Genomic DNA, 24,570 nt, shown 5'->3' on the forward strand with positions numbered 1-24,570 from the left:
CTCACTTTCTTATCTCTCTGCGTGTCTCAGTCTGATAGAACACACATTGTTCTTGGCTTCATTAGTCACCAGCAGGTCACTGCCACCTTTGGTCCAACCTCATGAGCTCCTTCCACCTCCTGGGCTGCACACCTGTGCCCCTTTCTCCACAGCCTCTGGCCTGCCCTGGCCAGCACTGGGCATGGAGAATTAAGCAGGTTGTTTAAAAGAGTCAGGCTCTTCCTCTTAAGGTCCTCAGGTTCTCCAGTGTATCTTTGGTGTCCACCTCTCCAGTGGACTCTGAAGATACCTGGCCCTCTCTGTGAGCTGTAGAGGACCACAAATGGCTTAGTTCCCACACTGCCCATGTCCATGGCTAATACTCAGTACAGTCAATGTGCCCCAGAGCTGACAGATACGACAAAAGGGAATTTCAAACATGAGAGGAAACAATCCTGATTTGCATTTCTTTGGAGCCATTCCGGTCCCTCATCCAATGGAGGAGCTGGAACAGCACCATGTGGCTGGCATAACCCATCCACCCAGCCTACACTTGAATATAGATTTTCAGTGAACTGTTATGGTGCTATTTGCTCAGTGGACAAAAATGGCAAGTTATATCCATTGACAAAGAAATGTGAGAACATTGCAATCTGCATGTGAACATTTCGTGAGCATAAAACGAGGTGAAGTAAGCCAAACTGATTATTCAGCTCTAATTGCTTGGGTCTAGGTGTTGTTAGAAGGACTGTGTGATGTCTTTGTAGTACACAGCTAAGGTCAGAAAAGTGTTGGTAGAAATTATTCCATGTTAAGTCAAGCTTTTCTTTGGGTGTAATGCTGCTGTTCCTGCTTAGCTTGGAAAAAGCAGTTAAGTGTTGCTGCTTGGCTTCTTGTTGGCCCTATGCAGCCCAGGTAGCTAATGAAGGGTGAGTGGTGCCTTATTGACTCCTACTTTCTCTGGAGAAGGAATAATTAAATTCACCTGCAGAATCCTCATCTTCTCATGCATTGCAATGTGCAACTTCCCTGCATCTTAGCTAACTGGATTAGAGATTACACATGCCAGGATCACTGATGAGAAAGCACAAGCTAGAAAGGAACTGTTTGGCTTTCAGATCCCAGCTGGTGTTTGCAGGACTTATGCTTAGGAAAAGCATTATTTTTTGCTTCTAACCTGACAAACTTTGCCTGGAAACCCAGAGGAACAAGCACCAGGGAGCCCCACAGTCTGTCTTCCAGCAGCAATTTCTGAAATGGAACAGCACTTTAAAGTCTCACCAGTTCACCTTTCACTTTACAGAATATGTGCCTGTCTCTAAAACACCAGGTTATTTTTCCTTACCCTGATAATATTCCCATCCAACATTCACTCTCCTGAAAACCACCAATCTAACGTTCACCTACCTGCATTCAAATACCTGTCATTGTTCTTGTGCTATTGCCCTTCTCCTTCCAATTTAGACATTATATTCCATAACTGAACTCCAACTACCTATTGCCACCCTGTGACACTTCTCACCCTTGTCTACCTGATTGATTAGTCTATTTTGCTCTCCACTCTTCTGATGACTTACAGATTGCCCCATATCTGTCACAGGCTTCCTTTTGTTTTCCAATATTCTTGGAGTTTTGGAACACCCTCTGGCTGCCATTCTCTCTCCCCATTGCCTGGCCTCCGCCTGCCTCTCATGAATTTCTAGTTTGGAAAAAGAAGAAGAAATCTTTTGTGAAATAAACCCCTACCTGCTGTGAGTTCACACATACACTGATGAAAACCACTTTTAAGACACTGTCATTCTCAATGGGGCTCTTTATTTTCTTTGCACCATTTGGAGGTAATAAAATGTCACTAAACCAGGCTGTGATCAGTGACATGGCTTAGAAGGCAGCTTTCCCCAGAAAATTTCCTCACCTGCATAAATCAATGAGACAGCAACCGAGAGGGAGCAATGTTGTGTTTAAAGATGTGTTTGGGTAGGAGGGTTCTGCCTCTTTCAGGGGAGAGGTCTGGGATGTGTCCCAGATCCATCCATCTCTCTGCACTTGTCAGAGGTTGTCCAGCTCACTGATGTTGTTCCAGGCTTGTCCCAGCTCTGTCCATCACTCTGACATTTAATTAACTGCCCTGTTCCCCTGGATCTTGCACTGGATTTGTGTTGTCTTTCTGAAATACCTCTTAGGTCATGTCTGAATATTACTAAGAGGAGGAGTAACAAAATGGTTGTCACTAATACTGCTATTATTGTTATTATGTTGATGGTAATAAAACAAGACATTGAATATCACAAAGATGAGTACTGTTATGCTCAATGTCAGTCCTTCTTGCTATACTGGTTGTCTCGCATCACAGGTGAGCAGGAACTGACAGCAGTGGGAAGACTAGAGAGCCCTGACCAGCCAGGCATCCAAAAGTAATAGAAAAACGAGGGGGTTGGGAGTGACCACTGAGAGCAATAAAATCACACTCAAGATTTAAAAAGACATTAATGACACCACTCCTCAAGTGTAAGGATGATTATTAAGCTTAATAAAACCTGTCTGTGCTGGATGGCTGGTACTGGTGGTGGCAGTGGCTCCTCACTCCTCCAGGAGCTCTGCATTGATGTTTTGTACCATCTGCCCTGTGCAGGCCCAGAGCTATCCATCTTCCTTCCATCTTTTTCCATCACTGTCTGGCATTTGTCCCATTTTTTCTACTTCAGTCCCAGGTCCTCTTCCAGCATTTCTCACAGTCCCTCCTCTGCTGGCAAGTGAATTTCTTTTCCCTTTTAACTCCTCTGTTGAGCAACTGATCTCATTTGGCCCTCCTTTTGGTCCTCCTCCCCTTCACCTCAAGTTCTTTTGTTTCTGTGTTTAATCCATAACTTAAGCTGTCCTTGGGATGACTTTATGTTAATCAAGCCATCAATCAATCAGTCAATCAATTGATCAATCTTTTATACCCACTGATGAAACTCCTTCTTATGTTTTCTCTTTTTTCCTTGCAGTTCAAATACTGGGCTTGGTGACCACCTCGTGGGATCCCAAATGCCGTGTCCAGTGTGGCTCCCAGCCCCTGCAGACAACAACTAGGAGACGTTCATGACTGTAGCCAGAACCAGCAGCGACACGCAGGCTCAGAGGTAAGGGATGACCTTGTCAATGGCATCTCTGGATGAAGTAGCTGGTGTGAGGCAGCTGGCCATGGGAGAGAGCCAGCAGGGATGGAGCAAGTCTTTCTGGGGAGGGTGACAAAGGGGAGCCTCATGGCATTCACTTCCAGTGGGGAACAGGCTGTTGCAGTCACAGGCAGTGATCCAGGGCTTTGGTTCTCATAGTGCTGTTCTTGGGGTGGTTTTCTGATGGGATTCTTCTCTGAGTTCTGGCCAAGTGTGAACCTTCCTGGGGAAACCCTGAGTGGCTGAGTTGCAGCTGCTGCACTACTGAAAGTGTGGTAGCAGTGAAAGTCATCATGGTTGTATTCTTAATATATATATATTTAAGACTGAATTCACATTCTTCTTTTGGGATTTAAGGAATATGAAGCAAGTGCATTTTTTTAACCCTGCAGATGAGAAGTACAGTGTGTGCTTCCATCCCAACTTCTACAAAATTCTGTTTTACAAAGCAGGAAAAGAACATCAGGTTCATGTTGGTGCTGTAGCTCAGTTTTCTAAGACCAGATTGAGCCCTGTATTTCCTGTTGAAATGACTAGCTGTGCTGGGCACTTAAAAATTTTCTCCCTTTTTCTCATCTCCACCTTGATATTATGAAAAGGGTTTTCATCAATCCGCTGAAAGAAGGAGATAACTTTTGTATAAAAGTGCACAGTAGACAGGGTTGAGTTTTTTGGATAGTATATAATTTTTTTACACTGTTATTATTTAAAATATGCTTTTTAAGAGGACAAAAGGGAATAGCTTAATGGAAACAAATTTCTGTAGCAAAATGTGCAGCTGGATAAAAAAAGATTATTTCTGTTGTTGCTTGGATAGACAGGTGAATTTGGAATTTGAGTACAAAAGGTGTTAAAAAGTCTGCTTAAACTTCCCTTCTGTGTTCTGTTGAGATTGAAAAGAGTAATTTTTTGAGAAAAACTTTTCTCTGAGTCCCTATTTCCAGCATTGTTAAATCTATAGCAGTGGCCTTTTCCCACAGCTATTATCATGTTTTCACCTTTTCTTCTTCTACCTCATTTGTCCTTTTTTGAGGAAAATGTAGTGCTGGTGAAAGGCAGGCAGGTCCATAGGCTGGAACTGGTCTGGAAGGGAGGGACTGAGCTGCTGGAGGTGCTCGGGCATCTCTGAAAGCCAGACCAGACCAGGAGGATGCAGTCCCTGATGGGAGGGAAAGATGGACAGCCTGGCCTGAGGGTAGTAAATTTGAAAGCATCTACAAGTCTACAGATCTTAAGACCACATTTCCAAAATGACTTTAACCAATTAGGAACCTAAGCATCAATGAAGATAAGCACAGCTTAAGTACTCAGGTTCCTCAGGGCAGGCACAAATATCTCAGCAATGTAGACAGATAGACAGTTCGCCTGTCCTGATGGATCCAGACCCAGAGCCAGGCAATGAATTACAAATATAAGAGCCAAAACAGCAGGCTTGGGACACAAAGGATAAAAGACAGTTGTGTTATTTGAGCTGATAAGCTCTGTGTCTCCTCTGGAAGATGCCGGCATCAAAGGCTCCTGCAGGGATTTTACAATGGAGTGTTAAACCATCCAGCACTGAGTTACTGAAGATGTAAAATGGGCCTTGCAGAGAAACCTTCATGCCAGCCACAAAGGAGCAGAATAAGAGTTTGTTTTGAGAACTATTAGTCTGAATAATTTGGGATTGATCTCCATGGACACTGTGAGATATTGCTCCCCAGAGAGCAATGATTGCCATTAGTGTCACAGCTCCCTGCCTTCTTCCTCCTTCTTCTCCCCAACCTTTGCAAGGGCTGGGTCAAGCGCTGCCCAGGCAGCATGAACAATACTTCCTCCTTCTTTGGTAATTATTGTCTCTTCTATTCATTCCTCAGAAGCCTTTCCTTAAGCAAGAGGTATTTTCAAGGGTTGTAGGCATTCATCTCAATGTACATTTTCATGGCTATTCTCCTTGGAAAAGCCAGAGAGCTAATTTACATTATTAGATGAAATGAAAGTAGCTTATGGAGGTAGCCTTGTGCAGGGGTCAGGGAGCTAGAGAGGGGAGACCTCTAAGACTGCCACTGAATGTCTTGCAGAAGCTGAAAAGTAGGTTTTGCTGTTTAGTTTGGTGCCGTTCTTCCGTATATTGCGCAGGCTCCCTTTCAAGCACCAAATGCTGAGATCTTTGTATGGTCCTATCACTGGTCCAGTTCTGAAGGCTTAATAGCTGTAACATCTGTAGGGAAGCATAACACCTTTGGGTTGGTAAGCCTGGAGGTAGCCATGCTCATCCAGGGAGCAGGTGCCCAGGTGACTCTGGTGAAGGTTCCCATGATGGGGAGCCCCAGCCAGCCCATGCCTGATGTGGACAGGTATCTGGTGACACTCAACTGTGCAAACCCTTCTCCAAGCAGCTTCATGCAATGAACAGATGGCTAAAAACCATCTCCTGGGCAATTCATTCATCAATTAAATTGTTTGCTATGAACAGTTTGGCCCCATCCAGCTCCAGGATTTCAACCTTGTAATTTTGCTGGCAAAGGACAGTGGTGCCATGTCCGTGAAATCTGCCTGCCAACTGCTTCCCCTGCTAAGCATTTTCTAGGCTAACGATCCTGAAAACCTTGCCAGCAGCCCCAGCTCTGTCCCTTTCAGGGCAAGCCACTCATTTATACGTGAGCACATCTAAATGACTCCATCTGCTAAGTGACGTTAGTAAAGAAAAGATTATAGCAGGAGTTAGTCCTGTGTCCTCGGGTTGTAACCCTGTTATAAAATGGGCTGGAAGAACAAGGGGACTGTGAGGAGCTGAGTCTCAAAACCACCTGGGTGACTGTCAGCTTGATTTATTTTCTTGCTCATTAGATAAATTAGAAAACTCGCAAAAGAAATCATTGCCCGCTCTCAGCTGCTCGGTAACCTGCCATGTGGCACGAGATGCCGGCTGCAGGGAGATGCAGCTCCTTCCCACCTCCCTGGCCCCTCTCTCCAGGGACACGGGATGGGACTTAGGCCTGCTCGTGCCACATGTCTCCTCAGTGCTCCTGTCACCCTAAACCACCTCACTGACCCATCTGGCTGATTGCTGGCAACCACCAGAGTTTCACTTTTCTGTAATATGCTGACTTTTGAATAGCAGCAATTTTCTAGGTGAAAACAGCAGCCCCAAATAATGCTTCTGAACACTGGCTTTGACCTCAGAACTGTTTGTTACCTTCACAAATCAGAAAAAATAAAGCAAAATAACCTGGTTTGTGGCAGTATTGTCAGCCAGGACCTGCTGCCCTGCAGAGATGTTGTTCAACATTTTGATCTTGTAGCTTGTGACCAGTCTGCCTCCAGCAGCTGCACCCCTTGCATATGAACCAGACTAATTTTTGTCTGTCAGGAGGATGAAGCTTAATGGTCAGACTTGCTTTAAATCCCTGGGTAAAATTCACTATCTGGGAGGTCAGACTTCAGTTACAGTGCCTTCTAACCTAAAAACTCACTGAAATATTCAGCCTACATAACTGAATGTTAAATTTGGATCATTTGAGCCATCTTCAGTATGTTTAGTTGCATCTGATGCACTTCCATAGTACGAAACGAGGCCACTGTTATACACATTGTATTTACATACGAGGAAAAGCTTCCAGCCAGGATGAGCTATTAAGAGACTGCAATGCACTTCTCAGCCAATGTGGAGGAATCCCTGCTACAAACAGATGCTGAGACCGGGGGAGAACCAGGGCGGGGACTTCCTGAGAAGGAGATCTTGGGGGTCCCAACATTACTGTGCCAGTGCAAGGAGGGAGGGCAATACCTGCCCTGCAGACCATGGCTGGAGCAGATTTCCTCTGCTCTCTGTGCCCCTTGAAACTTCTGCACTGGCTGCACAGGATCCTTGTCACCCCGTCTCTGACAACTGTTGGGACACACATGTCTCCGTGGCTCAGCCTCCTGCCAGGTGTGTTCCCATGTGTACAAATGCTGCCAGGAGGGGCAGGGTGGAGAGACAGGGCTAATTCCTTCCTGTCATATGCAAGGAATCGGCTTATGGCCCGAAGCTCCGATTACTCTTATCTTAGCCTGCATGATGCTAGCCACATCCTGAAATTACCCGGCTTTTTTCAAAATCCAGGGGATGGTTTGGACTCACCTGACCGACATGAGCAAATTCTAGCTCTGCTTTCTACCCCAGCACGTTCGTGGGGCTGTGAGTCAGGGCAGACCTAAGACTGAACTGGGGGGAAGAGGTGTATGAACCCCTAAATGAACCTGATGGGAAGTGCCTGGGTGCGACGCTGTATCCACCTACAAGACTGGATGGAGCCTGCTGTGGAGCAGCAGCAACAGCCTCTTCCCAGCTGCTGCACCAGAGCTGATCAGTCAGGCAGGCTCACCTGCTGGGATCCTGGCAGCTAATGTGCCTCTGAAACGGCCAGCAAGGGATAGATACTGTCAAGCAAAACATGGGGTGAAATGTTTGGCTGATGGGATTAAACTGTGAATCCCACCTGTCTGCTGTGTGAGATGCAGCACCACATGCTCCCACCCACCACCGCTCCCTGTTTCCCCATCACTGCCTGCCAAGCCCACCCTGCTTGGAAATTAGAGTGGGGGATTCAAAGTCCTTCTCTACCCACTCCTGCTGTGCCTCTCAGCCACTGACATTAACACCGAACAGGCTGACATTAGCTTTGAATGGATTTTAATAACCCCCTCATGAGCCTGAATTACCCACGCAGCATGAGGTCCGGTGTGCATTTGGAAACCTGGCGATGAGCAGTGCATCGGGGCCAGACCAGCTCCACAGGCTGTGGCCACAGGGCTAGACCCACTAGAGGAGCTCTGGTGGCTTCTGCCAATGCAGCCCCTGGCACAGGACCCTGGCAGCTGCCTGGCTCCTGGAGAGCTGCTGCTCTGGCACCTGCTGCCTGTAAGTGTCCTGCCACCAGCGGGTCTGCAAGGGCCTGGTGAGCTTCCCAGCACTGGGGATGCTGGTCCAGGTGGCCACCTCCATGGGATGTTTTCACCTCTGGTGCAAGGTATGGGCTGCTGCAGGGTGGTGGGAACCCCCCAGTGCCATCAATGAAAGTGGCCCCAGCCCCTAACCGGCACGTGGTAGCAGCCTTGGTTGAGCAGACTCTGTATGGAATGCTAAATGAGATCATGCCTGGTCCAACTGAGAGTCCGGACTAGAGTATGAAAATCTAGCAAGAAGATTAAAAGGTGTCCCAAGGCAGAAGAGGGTATTTATTTCTTTCTTTGTGGCTGAGATGTGAGTGGCGTGGGAGTCACAAGGACAGTGACCTCCCAAGCACCTGCATGTGAGAAGCACCAAGTCCCCACAGAGGCTGATCCTTGGGACAAGGCACTGACCAGAAAAGCTCCTTCTGAGATGAGGGTAGGCACATCCAATCTCCCCTCCTGCATTAGGAAAGGGCTTCCTGCTTGGGATCTTCACTTTGAGCCCTGCAGCTTCTCTGCAAAGGGAAAACCCCTCATTTTCCCCTTCTTTTACAAGAGGGAAAACTAAAAGAGGTGGTCATGTGGTTCTCCTTCTGGAAGATGAAGGGCATGGAAACATGCTCTGAAGTTGTTTTTACCCTCAATTAAAGCTCCCAAGATCTGAGCAAGTGATGCAGTCTCCTTGGCTGGTGACTGTCTCATCACCATTTGGGGGGAGACGGACTGTTTCTAATTGCCATTGAAATCCACATGTATTTCCAGTATGGAAGCAAGAATGTCCACAGGGATGTGGACAGCAGATCATAGCTAGAGTGGGCCAGCAACTTCTCCTAGTCAGGCTGTACAGGGGCTGTGAAATCATCTGGCACTTGGAAGAACTGAAGACTGAAAACAATCCCTGGAAAAAAACCCGTGATAATGATTGAGTTATATTTAAGAGGCTCCTTCATACTAAGTAAATCCAAATAGTTTGCAAGGAAAATATTTCCCATTAAGATCATTTCTACATAAAATGCTAACAGATTGAGATTATGACTGTAATGATTATTTTTATTGCTGGTTTGCATTTAAATGGCATAAATTTCCCCCTACTGTTCTCTCTTTGGGTTAAATCAATAAAACCTATTAAGAAGGTTCATCTTTCTCTAAGATTCCTCCCTCTCTTCTTTCTGTCTCATCTCCACTGGTGCCCTTTTTATCCACCCACAACCAGAGACTTTTCAGAGCTGCCTCCACGATATTGGTGCCGAGGATTTGAAAATCCCCTTTGGCAGAGCAGAGTGAATCCAGTCTTTACCAAGATGGGGGACTACAGAAGCACTCAAGTTGTTTCCCTTCCTTCAGCTTGGGTTGTATTGCAAGGAGATGAGGTGGAAGTCATCTCTTTGCTCCTCTTAGCCTCTCCCCTCATGTTTTAACATGGAAGCTATACCTGTCTGTATTCCTGTACCTCCTCAGCTATGGATGTTCTTGTTGTGCTTCTTCAAGCAGTGGCTGTGGCTCACCGAGGAGGTGCTGGGTTTCTGTTTGGAGAGGAATTATCTTGGTATATACACAGCAAAACCCATTAAGACGCTGACCTTTAAATTGGGCTTCTTCCTGCTATGTAGAGAAGAGGTGGGTTGAGTGCCCGAATCTTATTCATTTTAATGACAAATCCCTCACACAGAGGCTTTGAAATCCTCGGCGCTAATGCAGTTTGCCTCCCTCAGCTGCAGCTCGGCTTTACTGTGCAAGGGGATATCTCTGCTTCCCTTTCACAGTGACAGACCCTATAGATTTGCTCTGAACTACTGTGCCCAGGTACCATTGTGTATGGATTTTTGAGCTTAGGGCAGTGCTGGTGCAGGGATCTGCATGCTCCTTAATCAGTATCACTGACCTTTTTTTTCTCCATTACTCTCAGTGGAACTTTTTTCCCCCTAGGTTAATTTGCATAGGTCTCATGTTATCCATGTTTTGCTTTGTCCCTGTTATCCCATTACCCTGGATAATCAAAGTTGGCTGTAATGGAAACAGCAGAAACAATTTGCTTACCCTTCTATTACAAGATATTCCCTCTACTAAGTCTGAGAATACCTGCAGTTCTATGGTAATGCTAATTAACTGTGCATACATATAGAAAGTAAAGCAAACTGCACCAGGATCCTTTGGGATGGTGGGTACTAAAGAAAGACATTATTCTCCCCTTTCTCTCTGCTTCAGTGTCATGCCCTCAATGGAAATTACTTTGCACTTACAGAATAAAATGTAACACATGGTGGGGACAGTCACTGACTTTGCAGAGGGGTGGAGTTGGAAGGAGCACAGTTCTCTGTTCATAAACCCACCATGAAAGGAATGATCCACTTTGATGTCTTGCTTCTTGTCTGTTCCCAGAGTGGTGTGGGGTCTTTACCCAGGGCAGGTCCCCCTGCCTTGGAGCCCAGTGCTGCAGAGCAGGGCTGTATTTGGGCCCTGATTCCTCAGAGCCCAGAGCTCCAGCATCATATGGATGGAAAACCTCCTTCCCAGCCTCAAGGACTGGTTGGAATAGTGGATGCCTGTTGCGGTGCAGGGTACCAGCTGTTGGAAGCAGCTGTCGTGTCCCTCAGGATGCTCACATATCCTTCCCACATCTTAGATGGGTGAGGCAGCAGTAGCTTCAGAGCAGGTAAAAGTCCTGGGGAAGATAAGGAAGATGGTAGTAAAAAAAGGAAGATCACTGGGAGAGGGGAGACTGTCCCAGCCATCCTTCTCATTTTGCACTGCATAGTGCCTTAGACTCCAGCTCATCTCTGTCCATATGTGAAGATACGTGGGCCAATCTCCCATCATTAGTGTGCAGCAGCCCCTAAAACTCTCCTGAGTGTCAGCTAAAAGAAGAGTGACTTACACAGCCAGGCATGTGTGGAGGACTGTCAGAGCTCTCCATGCAGGAGAAATCCCACTCCAGTCCACCCACCAGCTCCTTGCTCAGTTCCCCAGCTCCTCTGCCAGCACCATGGACAGACACCTTCATTGCACCCCGTGGAACATCCTGGACTGGCTCTGGAGCCATGAGCACTGACACACTGTGTCCTCAGCTATGGACTCTGTGCTACTGCCACTGCACAGGATGAAAGTTTTAGCAGGCTGGTTAGATAGCCCTAGCACTCCCCCTGCCCTGAGATTGTGAGGAAGCTGTTATTTATCTGTGCTCTGATGATCACAGTACCTTTGATGCAATACTCATGTTTGGGATTTTACCACATCTCTCATTCTCCAGGTCTGTCAAGGAGGCTTACACAGCCATGACTCAGAGAGAGGCGTCAGTGCAGAGAGTCTGTAGATACAGCCAACAGCTGTCATGTGGAGTGTATTAGTAATATATTTGCAGGTATACATGCGTGACCTCCCTTCCTGAATGGTACAAACTCCTTTAAAAGTTCGCTGTACCAGGCCATGGCTCTGGCCATGCCAGAGGACAGGGATTACACAGGCATCACACACATCTGCCTGAGGTATATGGAGATGGGCAGTAAAAGAGCTGATGGGGGTGGGGGCTTAGTGCTGTATGTCTCTCCTTCTCTGCTTGGAGCAATGTAATAGCTTCTTTCTTGTCGTGAAACATTCAGGGCCTGTTGCTCACCATCACCCTGTGGGGGGTTTTAAGACTATAGGCACTCAAGTGCTTTGCTCTGCTCACAAACCTGATGATATTTGAGATGCTTTGAAACCATGCCCATGGTATTCATCATTTAAAGCAATCCAGTTGCAGGTTGTTGATACAAAGGACTTTTAAGGCTTGAGTAAAAGCCAAAGAGATTTTCAGGTGCAGTCATGGCCCAACTGGCTGCACACCAAGGGCCTGAACAGAGCCATGCTGTACCTTGCAGGGGCATCATCCCAGCAGAGAGCTCAGTCCTGAAATACCTGAACCTCAGCAGAAGTGGGGAGACTCAGGTTTGAGAGCTGGCTGAAGTCAGCCCCTAAATCAAGCCCTTTGTCTCATGGCCAGTCATTTTGGTTCTGATCAGACAGCACAAGCTGTAGGTTTAAAAATGAAAATACAAGTTTCACTTGTAGGAAGGGATGCTTGGGACTGGAGATGGGATGGTGATTAACTATGATCAGATGGGAATATATTGTTGATTTTACATAGCTGAGTCAAAGGTAAACTTACAATTAACTTTCCTGAGAGAGTCTATAATGGTTTGACCCTTAAAATTAAAGATCTGGGGCTACCGATGCCAGCACAGCCTCCACCAGTGGAGTTCAAGCAGCTCACTGAAATAGCCAGCAGCTTTCAACAGCAATTTCACTCAGTGCTGTTTTGTCTCCTCAACTCCTGACATCATTTGGGGAAAAAAAAAGGCAAAGGTTGAATTCACAAGTTTTGTTTCTCTGCAGTTCAAAGAATACAAGAGTCTGGATTTTAATTGGCACTGAGTTCTCCCAACTGGTACCCAGAACAGTCCTGAGACTGACACCCAGCCAGACAGGAGGGGGAAGGCTGTTTGAAGTACTGGGTGCCTGCCACCCATCTGAAGGTACTCAGAAGTCTCCTTGCCAGATCTGGGGGCAGAGGAGCATTACTTCATTTCTGATCATTAATGCATTGATTTCTTCTGTGATTTCTTTCCACTGATCTTTTCTGTTCTCATTTCAGGGGGAGCCACATGTTGAGTGGTTTGTGCTGGAGATCACAGAGATAATGAAGCTGTTTTCTTACCCCTTTGCATTTCCTAGTGGTGCAGCTCTGCCGGGTCCCATGTCTGTGCCCAGTGCCTGGACTGGAGCTGGCAGGAGGCAAATGCAAATATGGGCTGCATGTCCCTACAGAGAGAAGCAGGAGTAGCTCAGGCTGTGGGCACACTCACCTTAGCCCCAACACCTTGGCCAAGTGGAATTAATCAGTGCTGACAAAACAGACTTGCTCTGCTCTATGGAGTCTGGAAGCTGCTGGAACTGAGAGAATGTCAGTCAGAACTGAAGGGGTGGGTATTTCTAGGGAAGCCCTGATATGTCACATCCCACCTAGTGACAGTCTCAACCCCTCCCACAAGGGTCACAGGGTGTCTGTGGCACTGTGCAGTGAAGCACAGACTTGTTTGGAGCACAGGTGGGGTGGAGAGCAGAATGATCCACTTCGACAGGCACAGTCACCTTCCACCCCAATGGGACTTGGGGCTTGAAAATCCCTTCTTGTTTGAGATCTAACAGCAGCACATTTCTCAGCTCCCTTCTCCTCTAGCCAGGGGCAGAAAGGCTCTGTGGCCTCTACAGTCTCTCCAGTCAACAACTCCAGCTGATGATTTCCTTAATGCATAGAATGGGGTCCCACCTGCTCCTCTCTGCAGGTTCAGCATCACTCCCACTTTTCTGGTTGCCTGCTTTCCTTGACTTCACCTCTCCTTCTGGAGCTGGCTCATGGCTTTGCATCCTGCAGGCTTCCTCACTACTCTGTCTTTCCTGCTCATTTGTGATTTGACCTCAGGACAACACCATTAAACATGCCCTCTGCTACATGTTCATTGTATTCCACAAAATACCTGCTTTGTCCCAGGCACATTTATCATTTCCACCACCACAGTAACTCCTGTGCAAGACAAAACCTCAGCAAAGCGTTGTCAGCCTGGCCCAAGCCAAGCTGTAGCTGTCAGTCCCAAAAGCCCAGGGGGGTGGGTATAATTATTGCTAGAAAGCTTTATATTTACCATGGCCTTTTTGACATTACAGTAAATGCATTTCAGAGCCCAAGAAGTGTAAAAATAAACTGCAAGGAAATCAAGACAGCTAATTAGCCAAAGGTTACTGCTGGGCTCTGTGACTGTCAGCCCTTTTGAAGTTCTCCTTCACACAGGCAGATATGTGTGCAATGATGCTGCTCCTTTGAATAAATGTCTTGGTTTCCAGAGTGGCTTCATAGCTGGATGTGACTAAACACATGTGAAGCCTGTCACAGCAAGCCTGGACAGGATGCTCATGTCCTTTAACCCCGCACTTCTCTTGTGCTGAAGAGCATCACATCTTGTGGAGTGGCTGCTCAGCCTTGTGCTGCCTCCCAGCCCCTCATGTGCTGGGATGAACAGAGGTGAGGAGAGGCCAGGGAGCTGCCTGTCTGCACATGGAGATGCTCCTTCCCCTCTGGTGTTTCTGCACTCTGCACATGGTCACTGGTTTGCCAGCTCTGACTGGGCTGAGGGTTGCACCAGTCATCCAGTGTTTGGATGGTGCCATTGGGGTCAAGCTCTGTGGGGATGAGCAGCCTGGAGAGTGCTGGATCACATCCCCCAGCATATCATCATCTCTCCCCACATGTCCATCATTCTGCACTATTCAATATTTTCCTGAGGATGAGCATCTTGTGTGGAGCTGGAGGTACACCAGACATCACAACAGGAAGGGCAGTGGGGGTCCTGAGACCTGAGGGAGGGGTAGGATTGCTGTGCCAAGAGAGGCTGAGCTGGCCTCGTGGGTGGCCCAGTTGGACTTCAGTACTGGGTTCAAAGGAGTGTTTTGTTCATAGCTGGGCAGGAAACACCTGGAGCAGTGAAGGACCCCGTGGACTTTGAGCCATGTCCTTTCAGCTCAGCCATCCCACAGACCCAGGCTGTGTGAGCTTTCTCTTCCTCTGCTCTGAACTGCTCCATACAGGGATCAGTGAGAATTTGGGCCCAATGACTTTATGGGAACCACCAGCATCGTCTGTGCTGCCCTCTCCCTTTTCATCTCAGCGTTTCCTCCTTCCCTTTTTATGCTTTTCTGGGGCTGCATTTCCCCTTGGGAAACCCTTTTGCAGCTCCCTTGTCCCTCTCTGGCAGTTTCTCCTCTTTCTTCCTGCTGTTTCACTCCTGCTTGCTGCTCGTGCAGAGTGTCATGTGTTTGCTCAGCATTGCTCCTCCTGGAACGTTCATTTGCTGCTTTTCCTTACAGACTTCACACTACAAGTTGGGGCTTTGTGTGCATGTGTGTGTGTGATTCAATTAAGCAAAACACAATAAAGTGAGGGAAAATAGAGGGAGAGACAGACAGATAGCAATTCCCTGCTCTCTGAGGGCTAAGCCTGTCTGCCTGAGAGCTCGGCCCCAGCATGGCTTTCTGATGTTGCCACATGGATTTGCTTGTAGCCGCCCTCTGGATCTCATGCTTGGGTTTTCCGTCCCTCTGCCGGGACTCTGGGACAGCAGCTGCTTCTGCTCTGCTGTCAGGAGCTGGGACTGCTCCATCAGATGAGGTGAACCTCAAAGGAGCTTGCTGTTCATTTTAAATAAGCCCTGAAATGCTGAGGCATCTCCAAATGCTCAGCCTCCTCCATCCCTCCTTTAATTTTCTACAGCTCAGTCCCAGCAGCCCACAAGATTCTCCAAGCCTCCCCTTTCTCTCCTCCAAGCCAGCAACTTCCCTACTTCCCAGCAACTTTCCTGTCCTGCCCTATCCACGACCCTTGTCATCCTCCTAGGTAGCAGATTCCCCCTGTGCCAAGACCAAGATTTCTCCCAAATCAGACATTTCCCTTGTAGTGCAACCTGAAAAGTAGCAGCTGTGCTGTGGTGGGCTTTGTTCCCTTGCTTGGCTGGAGTGCTTCCCTTCCACTGCTCTGTGCCCCTCTCTGCCATGCCCTCCCCTACCTTGCTGCCTTCCTGCCTTGTTTTCTTTCCCCTTGTCCCCTCTAATCCATTCATACTGCCATGAATGTATGCTTTCTTAGCATTCTTTGCTCCCAGTCATCTCCCTGGCAGGTTTCTCGCCTCTCCCAGTGCACGCAGGCGTGGGTGTCTCTCTCTCCTGGAGAGCCAGCTCCTGCTCACTCGTCCCCAGCTGGCTCCCTGGATCTGCAAATTTATTCTGTGAATCCAGCCTCTTCCCCCGGGTGAGCCACTGGCTGTAAATCTGACGGCTAAAGTGGGTCAGTACGAGTGGAAGGAGGTGGTCCCGGGAAGGGCAGAGGGAGAGCAGGAATGAGGGGCCACCACTGCCAGATTACAGATTACTGTGGGTGGGAAAGGAGCAAGAGATGTTCTTAAAAAGTTCAGATTTCAAGGGGTTTTAAAATGCACATGAAATGTGATTAACGAAATCCTGGCACTCAATACCCTCTCCTTAGGAAAAAATGCTGACAGCAGAAGTGACCCTCCCTTTTTCTGATTCCAGCCCCTGCCACACAAAGCCTTCTCAGGGATGTGAAAGGCCCCACCCCTGTGAGGGGCCTTTTGCTGATGAAAGGGAAATACCCCAAGGAGGACAGACCCTGATCAACGTATTAGTGCTTGTACCTGTTCAAAAGGGCAAATGCCTCTTGCCCAGATATCCTCCAGCCACCCCCAGGTTGGGCTCCAGAAATGTTGTAGAGAGGTGCTCCCTGCTTTGAGCATCTGCCCTCTGCCTCTTCCACGTAACCTCAGAGTCTTCTTTCATATTTGGAGGGCTCCTTCTAGTACCAAGGGGCTATCCTTATCTCTGACCTATCCAGTGCCTAATGAAACAGCAGGAAGAGGTGCTACTCCCCATCCTCTTGATCATGGCAATTGTGGTCGCTGTGAGATTGCACTGTCCTTGACTCCTGTCTCTGGTGACTACATGCCCAGCAGAGGCAGGGTAGATGTATTAGCATGCCCACCTTAGTTTTGGCTCCTGGCTTTCACAGGCTGAGTCTGTCCTGTCCCTTAGTCTGTGTGAACCTTCTTGCAAAGCAGCCAGTGATGGGGCCAACTTTGCTGGTGTGCAAGAAGACAAGGATCTGCCTTTTGGAGCAGAATACCAAGGGCTCACCCACCTCCCTCCTAAGCTTGACCAGCACCTCCACATGCAGACCTGGGACTTCCATCCTTTTTTCTCATGGACCACATGCATCCACAGCACAGGAATAATTTTTAGCTGACAGCGGTTCTGCAGAATTTCCTGTGCATGCAGCCAATGCACCTGGAGCCATTCCCAGATGTCTCTGCTCATTAATGCCCCCTTAGCAATTTTCTGAGGACCAGCATCCATCTCCAGCATTAAAAACAGTCCCTTCCTCTTTGATTTATGGATATTAATCCATGCCAGCAGGCAAGAGGCATGACATGTCTACATAATATATTCATTATAAAATTGGTTTTTTTCCTTTCTCCTCCATCTCCAAGGCTGCACCTTTCTTATTTCTTTCTTATTTCTCTGTGACATTTGAACCTGCTTTCTGCACTCAGAAAGACAACTTCCAACAGGGAGCAGTTAGCATCACTTGGTAGGTCAGACTAACAGGTCTGTGCTTCCTCACCAGTGGCCCCACTCAGACTCTGGCAGAGAGAAGACCCTCTTAGCCCCATCTCCAAGGGTATGGGTGCTCCAGAGCTCTGTCAGAGTAACTGCTGCTGTGATCAGGGCTGTGAGATGCTGTCAGTCCCACATCATTTGTGCTGATCATTACACAGGAAGGGCCAACTGTGTGAGCCCGCTGGCAACTGTGCCTGAAACAGTGCCCAGGCAGGGATCCAGCGAGTGTGAGTTTCTTCTGCAGCCATCCAGATGCTGGCTCCAAATCAGTAATGGCTATTGCTGTCCAGGCCTCTGATTCAGGGACCAAAACCCAGATAAAAGAATGTTCCCTCTACCAGTTCCAGTCCTCCACCTGCTCAGGCCATGCTCCTGGCTCTGGGTTGGCAGCCACCTTCACAGCTCACTGATGACTTCTGTGGTACCATGCTGTTCCCAAAGTACGTGACAGATCAGATTTAGCAACCAGCACTTGGCTTCTAGTGATCTCACTGTACTATGACCTGGGAAGAGAGGAAGGGAGGAAAAGATCTCAGGACCTTGGCATGGGGCTGCTTTAATTTTACTTTTCCATGTCTGCGCTGTATGAGAACTCAGCCTGCTCTGCACCCTCTGGACAGCCCTGATGCCTGGTGGCAATGCTCTTTATCTTGCTGAGATGCATTCAGCTCACCATGGCAATTTCTGCACACCCACCTCCCTGCTCCAGTCACTTGTTCTGGTCAAGGAGTGGAGGAAAAGTAGTTTTGGGGATCCCATCCTTCCGCGTCACGTCCCTCAGCACATTCATTGCACATCTCCAGACCTTGCTATCAGCAGTGTGACAGTTGTGATGGGAAAGTGAGGTAGTTATCTCAGTTATCCCCCTTGATAATCCAAATCCAAGAAGTACCTGCAACTCATACACCTGCCCACCCAGCTGCCCAGGACCATACTTTCAGCTCTCAGCAGCACCTTCACAGGGACAGGTGCCCACTGTACACTGGTGTACTCTGCACATCAGATCCTTTCTGGGAGTTCTTTTCTCTGTTCCTTAATAGGAATGGAAAGATAGGCTTACCTGAATGACTGTGCCCCTTGAAACACAGCCTGTCCCATCCTCACTCTTCATCTCCACCCAGACATAGCCAGGTTTCTTCATCCAGGTTTCTCCAGACCTCCTGTCACCTTGCCATAAAACAGCAATTAAAAAAATAATGCAACTAAAAACTGATGGCATTTCTTTTTGCAGCCTGGCTTAGCTCACTCTGCCCCAAATTACCTCCCTCTCTCCTGCCCACAGCCAAAAGATTGTCCCCACTTGGTACTGCCCACACATCTCTGCTGTGGCTCTGTCTCCCAGGGACAGCAGTGAGGGGAAGCAGCAGGACATTAGCAACTTCAGGAGCTCAAGAGCAGCTTGAAAAATACTTGTGTTCTTTTGGTAAATATGAATTTGTCCCAGTGGTAATAAGGCTGTTTTTGTTCAGCAGGCTCTTAGCAGTGATTATTGTTGTTTTTCAATTTAAAAACCAGACGGTCTATTTATAATGTATAGTATGTGGACTGAGATTTTTTCTTCTCTTTAACTCAGCCTTTAAAACATGCTCACTTTCATTTCCACTACTACAATCCAAGGAAGCCGAGGAGTATCTGTCACCTGCAGACCCTGTGAGTGGAATGATCAGCAAAACACAGTTAATGGAGCAAGGCTGCAGTGATGCTTTGGGGAACTGGTAAAAGATGCCACATGGGAAAGATCTGGGGATGTAGCTGGGAAGTGGTTTTGGTGGTGTTGGAAGGCTCTGGACACAGGTACAGAGTGCTTGGACTATCTGTGGCCACACTGCTGTCCATCTTTTTCTCTCTTGTCCAAAGCAGGGGTTGATCAGAGCAATGATCAACATCAGCACCATCCTCTGTGCTGTCAGCACAGAGACCAGGAGAAATGCTAAATTTCAGTCTTTGGCTTGGCACTGGCTCCAAGTTGGCAAAGACCCTGAGAATTAGGTGGTGCCCATGGGTGCAAGGTCATGTTGAGAAGGACGGTGGTCCCAGGGGTGCATGAAGGGATCCAGAAGAACACTGTCCTGGTTCTGACCTGGGCCAACAAGCTCTTGCCTACTTTATATGAACATCTCTACATGTTTTGGGCATTGGCCCAGTGTTGGGCTCTCATGGACCTTTCCAGTCTAACAGTATGCCAGCCCTGAGTGCTAGTCAGCTGCAGGGCTTGCTTTGATTTGCCAGTGCCAGACATTAGGAGACACTGGACATTAGACACAGCACAGAAACATTGTAAGGCAGCTTTTTGTAGCAGTGTTGAAGGCAAAGCTTTGGGTGCTGTTGAATGCTCCCGTACAGGATGTGGATTGCTTTGGCACCTGGGTGCACTGCTCTCTGTGCACAGTCCAGCATCACCACCAGGACTGAATAGGAGAGAAAATTCACACTTGCATGTGAATGAGTCCCTGTTGGCCAACCTGCAGCTCACCTGTTGACCAAAAAGCTTCTTGTGGCAGACTTTGCTGTATTCAGGTGTTCTGAAGGCCAGGTTACCTTGAGTTTCCAGTCATGTTGAAGGCCACAACTCTGCTGCCTCTGCCATGATGAGGCTGCTGTTCGTTCCCCTTCTTACTGCAGCTTATCTGACAGTGTTCCTGTCTCCATTTCCCCACACAGCCTCTTTTACTGCCACCGTTTAGTTATTTTCTTAATTAAATATAGATTATGGCTTTGGGAATAAGGGTTTAATACTTATTCATAAGCTACTTATATTTTAAAGTGTGTGCAGAGTAGGGCTTATCACACGTCTATGTCCGCATCATTACCATGTCAAGGGCCAAGGTGAGCTTCTGTGGCTGTCAGGGCTTCACCCAAACCTCCCTTCTCTTCTATCTTCTCTCCTCATGACCTCCATACCTGGAGAAGCTCTCCCATATCTTTCTTGCTGTCCCTTTTCCACTTGAGGCTTACCAGTCTTTTCCCAAGGAAACCATTTTCACTGCCCTCTCCCACGTTATTCCAGCCCCTTTATTACACCTTTGCTTTGCCCCTTCCCCAGGTTTGTTTGCAGCTCGCTCCTGATGCTTTCCCCAGCCCTTCTGGTGTGCCAGCAGCTGAAGCTCAGCTGTTTCACCCACCCCAGAAAAAAAATGGGACTTATCAGGAAGCAGCTCTGAGGGAGGTGCTTTTTGCAAGTTTTTTAGGAAATTCCTCCCAGTACATGTGTAATTGTTGACTTCAGCCTTCCTAAGGAGGCAGGAGAAGGTGCTGTGGGCAATCTTGTGGGAGAAACAGAGGAAGGACAGTGTGGTGGGATAGTGGATGCTGTTGTAGGTCCATAATGTTTGTCCAAAGCCTTGTGCTTCTTCACGATGTGCCCAAGCAGAAAGGTTGGAAGTTTTTCCTTCCACTTTAGGACAAGCAGCACCTTCACAATATTCTTTCTCTGTCTTAAACAGTGGAGCACTCCAACCTCCAGGTAGTAATAATAATAACAACAATAACAGTAAACCCATCTGACCTGGTTTGTGCACACCAGGGTGGACTTGTGTCTGTCTTACTCCATTTTTTGCTGTCCCCAAATAGCACCATTAATGCCTGATGCTGCAGGGCTTCTCCTGGTCTGCTGGCGAGCCCAGAGGTGGGAACAGGGCAGCTCATCACATGCTCATCTGAAAGGAAAGAGGGACCATTAAATCCCAGTCCTCACCTGCCCTCCATCCTCCTGCTCCAGGGCTGTCCCCAGGACTGCAGCAGGGTCCCAGCATCTCTCAGCAGGTATCCCATGCTCTCACCCACAGGGACCCATTAGCATTTCCATCATGCTCCTTCCATCTCCTCCTGTTGCTTCTGCTCCTTGCCTGGCTCAGATGGCAGCGTGAGGCTGTTTCTGTGTGAGCCAGCCTGTCACTTCCATCCGCCACTGTCCCCATGCCTCCCATGTGGTTTCTTCCAGCTATTTTAGGGACTAATGCAAAGCCCTGGCTTGATAGCCCTGAGGTCTAAAGACCTTTTGTCAACAGAGCAGATAGAAGACAAGCTGCTGCAAGATTCCTTGAAGCAAAATGATCTTGATAAATTGGAGAAATGGCCTGAAATCAATACACTGAAATTCAATAAAGTGAAGTGCAAAGTGTTACACTTACGAAGGCAATATCAAAATCTCAGATATAAGATGGGGAAGAACTGGTAAGCCAGCAGGAGAGTAGCCAAGACTTGAGTGGTGCAGTAGCCCTCAAACTGAGCAGCAAACCTGGTGCTTTAGGAAGGGAGAGCAAAGGCACAGCTTACCCACAGATATATTAATAGTTTCAGATGGACAGCAGCAAGGTAATTTATTTGGCTCTATTTAGTGCTAGTGAGGCATCAGCTGGAAACATATATCTCCAGGTTTTGGCATCACTACTCTAAGAGAGATTCAGACAAATGGAGTGAGTTCACAGAGTTTGGAAAACATGCCCCAGGAAGATGAACTGAGGGAGCTGGTTTGTGCACCAGGACAGAGACAGCTGAAGGTGGGGAAAAAAGCAGTTATAAAATTATGGTGATCAATTGGTCAAGGGTTGGACAAGCTCTAATAGGATTAAACTATAGCCAAGAGGTCTTGGGTTAGATGCTTAGAAAAAGCTTCCTAAGGACAAGGTTGGCTGAAAGCCTGTTCAGGCAGTAAAGGGTATGTGTAGGAGGCCTCTTCCTGGGAAAGCTTCAACAACCAACTGAAGAAGCATCTGCATGGAGGTCACCTCCATAACAGGGATGAGATTTCAATCCAAGCAGGATTAGCCATGTCCTTGGGATTACGAGGCGGAGACAAACAATTTGCTTTCTCTTGTCTCATGCCCTCTTACCAGCTACTCCAGGGGCACCTAAATGTATTTAAATACACATTTAATTTATCCACTTCTCTGTTTGGCTTACACCATCAACTGAAAGAACAAATAAAAGAAACCAGAGACTGAAATTGTCAAGCTACATGTGTCTAAGAATGCTTTGCTGACTGGACCAGCCACACATCCCCATAGCCTCAGCCCCACGGACTTGGGTTTTGGTAATTTGGTGGATAGATGCAACCCTTCTCCAGATCAATCCCTCTCAATTTCATTTTTTGATCATAATTAATGTTTGATGTGTAATTACATTGATTTTTAATGTGCACTGAGAGACAAGGGGAATTCCTAGCCCAAATGTGTGAGCAAAGTGAGGGGCAGGACGTTGGCACTTGCTGTGCTGAAGGGGAGAGGAGTGGGGGCTTCACCGAGGATGTGCAAGGAAGGGACCTGCTCAAACACCCCACGTTACATGGGAGTGTTACCAAGCTGCAGTGACAAAGAGCAGGACACAGAAATGTTTGCACTGCTGCTCCTTTATTCCCCATCCAAACTGCTCAGCCGGCCCCTGCTTTCTACCTGCCAGCCCTGGTTGTCTGCAGCCCCAGCAGCCCTGTTTCCATTACTGAGCTCAGCAGGGAACAAGGTTTTATTTATTTACCAAGTCACAGTGGGAAGAGGGATTTCAGGGCAGCCTGAGCTTCCCAGAGCTGTGAGTAGTGGATAAAACCTCCTCCAGCTTAGTACAGGGAGGCTCCTGTAAGGAAGAAACCTCAGCCTGTGCACAGCTGGAACTGTGTCCCTGCTGCTCCTCACTCACTCATGCTACCAGCAGCTTTGTCATGAGCTTGTAGAAAAGTAAGAGGCACCTGTAAGCCTCCCAGGCTGCTCTGTGCTTTCTGAAGAGCCAAACAGTTACAGCCAGCACCTGAACAGCAAGCCCTGGGAGATGCTGCAAGAAGGCAGCTTTTGGTAGGAACTGCCTCGGCACTTGGGGCTGTCAAAGCCAGGAGGATTTGGGTGGCAACACCAGCAATGAGCTTAAGGATCCCCTTGCTCGTGGTAAAATCTACCTGGGGGGTGCTGGGCCTCCAGACCTTAAATGAAGGAGAAGGATTCTGGGCTTGCAGCCATCTGGGGGTGTCTACTACCTTCTGGGTTTGCTGTGTCCACAGATGGCAATGCCAGGGCCTTGGAAGCTCCCTATGCCTCGTGCCACAGCATGGGTAGTGACATCTCCCAGCCCACATCTGGGATGCTGCAAATGTGCAAATATTTGTCAGAGCAGGGGTGCACAGGGGAGGTCCCCACAGCAGCTGTGCAAATGGCAGAAGGGCAGTTTGTATTCTTGCTGCCAACAGCCCCCCTGGGCTCAGCAAATACCAGAGCAGTAAGTCACTGTGGTGGCATGTGTTGCTGTAAAGGGCTACTGATAGAGGAGGACAAGCTTTGCCTGTGCCAGAGCTGGAGGCAGCCACAAAGTGGGTGCCCAGCAAGGACTGGTGTGGAAACACTGCCCACAGTGCTGATGGAGAGGCCAAATCCGCTCTGACACCTCCTCTTACTGTAACACCAGAGCTGAGTTGGCAGCCCAGCTCTCCAGCAGCATTTCTTCAGATGAACCATTACTAACTCATCACCTGCTCATCTCTAAGCTTTCCTCTTGTTAGAAGGGTTGTCTCTCATATTTTTTTCAGGGCATCTTGTTTTCCATCTTCTGTTAATTACGTGCCCTCCAAGGATCATTCTTGCCTCAGCTGTTCAGAGGAGGCCACGTAGCACTGGCTCAGCATTGCCCAGATGAGAACACGGTGACAATTGCTGCTGAAAAGCAGCCTTGTCATGCACAGGTGTTATTAAACAGCCACAGATGTTATACATTTTTTTCAATTAAAACCCCATAAATTAAAAAAAAAAAAAAAAAAAAGAGGGAAGTGCTTTGCTCAGTAGAGACAAAGCAGCAAGCTGTCAGTGACATCGTGCTGGGCATACTCACCACTCTGGGTGAAGGACACTCAGCTGGTCACACAGGGCAGCAGCCAAACATCTGTGGGGACCTTGTGTTACAGCAGTGGTGTGAGGAATGATTGATTTCTGCATTGGCAAGGGGCTGTCGGCCCTGTTGCTCCCCCCTCTCCCTGGCTGGCACTGTGGAGAGGTAGGACCAGTCCTGGAGCTGCAGTTGTTGATGGTCACTCCCTGCACTGGGTGGATGTTGCAGGAATTAGGAATTAGCCCTTTAAGTAGGCTGTGAGCCATTGGTACAACAAAAGTCTTGTCTTCTGATTTTGAGAGCCGTGGTGCATGGAGGTGGCTCTCCCTTTTGTGTTGTGTGCATGCCCTAAATGCAATTATTTGGCTCCTACCATGTCTGATATTATTATTGTTCTTGCTATCTTTGGTACTTTTATGGCCCCATCACCATAGTAACTGAGCATCTCAAAACCCTGTGAGGAGGGAATAATATTATTCCCGTTGTAGAGTTG

At 47.9% G+C, this 24,570-nt stretch overlaps 1 protein-coding gene across 3 annotated transcripts in view; it reads left to right on the top strand.

Moving 5' to 3' along the window:
* The window catches only part of ELFN1 (extracellular leucine rich repeat and fibronectin type III domain containing 1), a 105,085-nt gene that overhangs the window by 55,072 nt on the left and 25,443 nt on the right, over nt 1-24,570 (top strand). For all 3 annotated transcript variants that reach the window (XM_071570981.1, XM_071570980.1, XM_071570983.1), the window contains exon 3: nt 2,970-3,104. The gene's annotated coding sequence lies outside the window, so the exon portion shown is untranslated. The remainder of the gene's footprint in view (nt 1-2,969; nt 3,105-24,570) is intronic.

Source organism: Pithys albifrons, chromosome 16 (assembly GCF_047495875.1).
Source record: "Pithys albifrons albifrons isolate INPA30051 chromosome 16, PitAlb_v1, whole genome shotgun sequence".
NCBI lineage: Eukaryota > Metazoa > Chordata > Aves > Passeriformes > Thamnophilidae > Pithys > Pithys albifrons.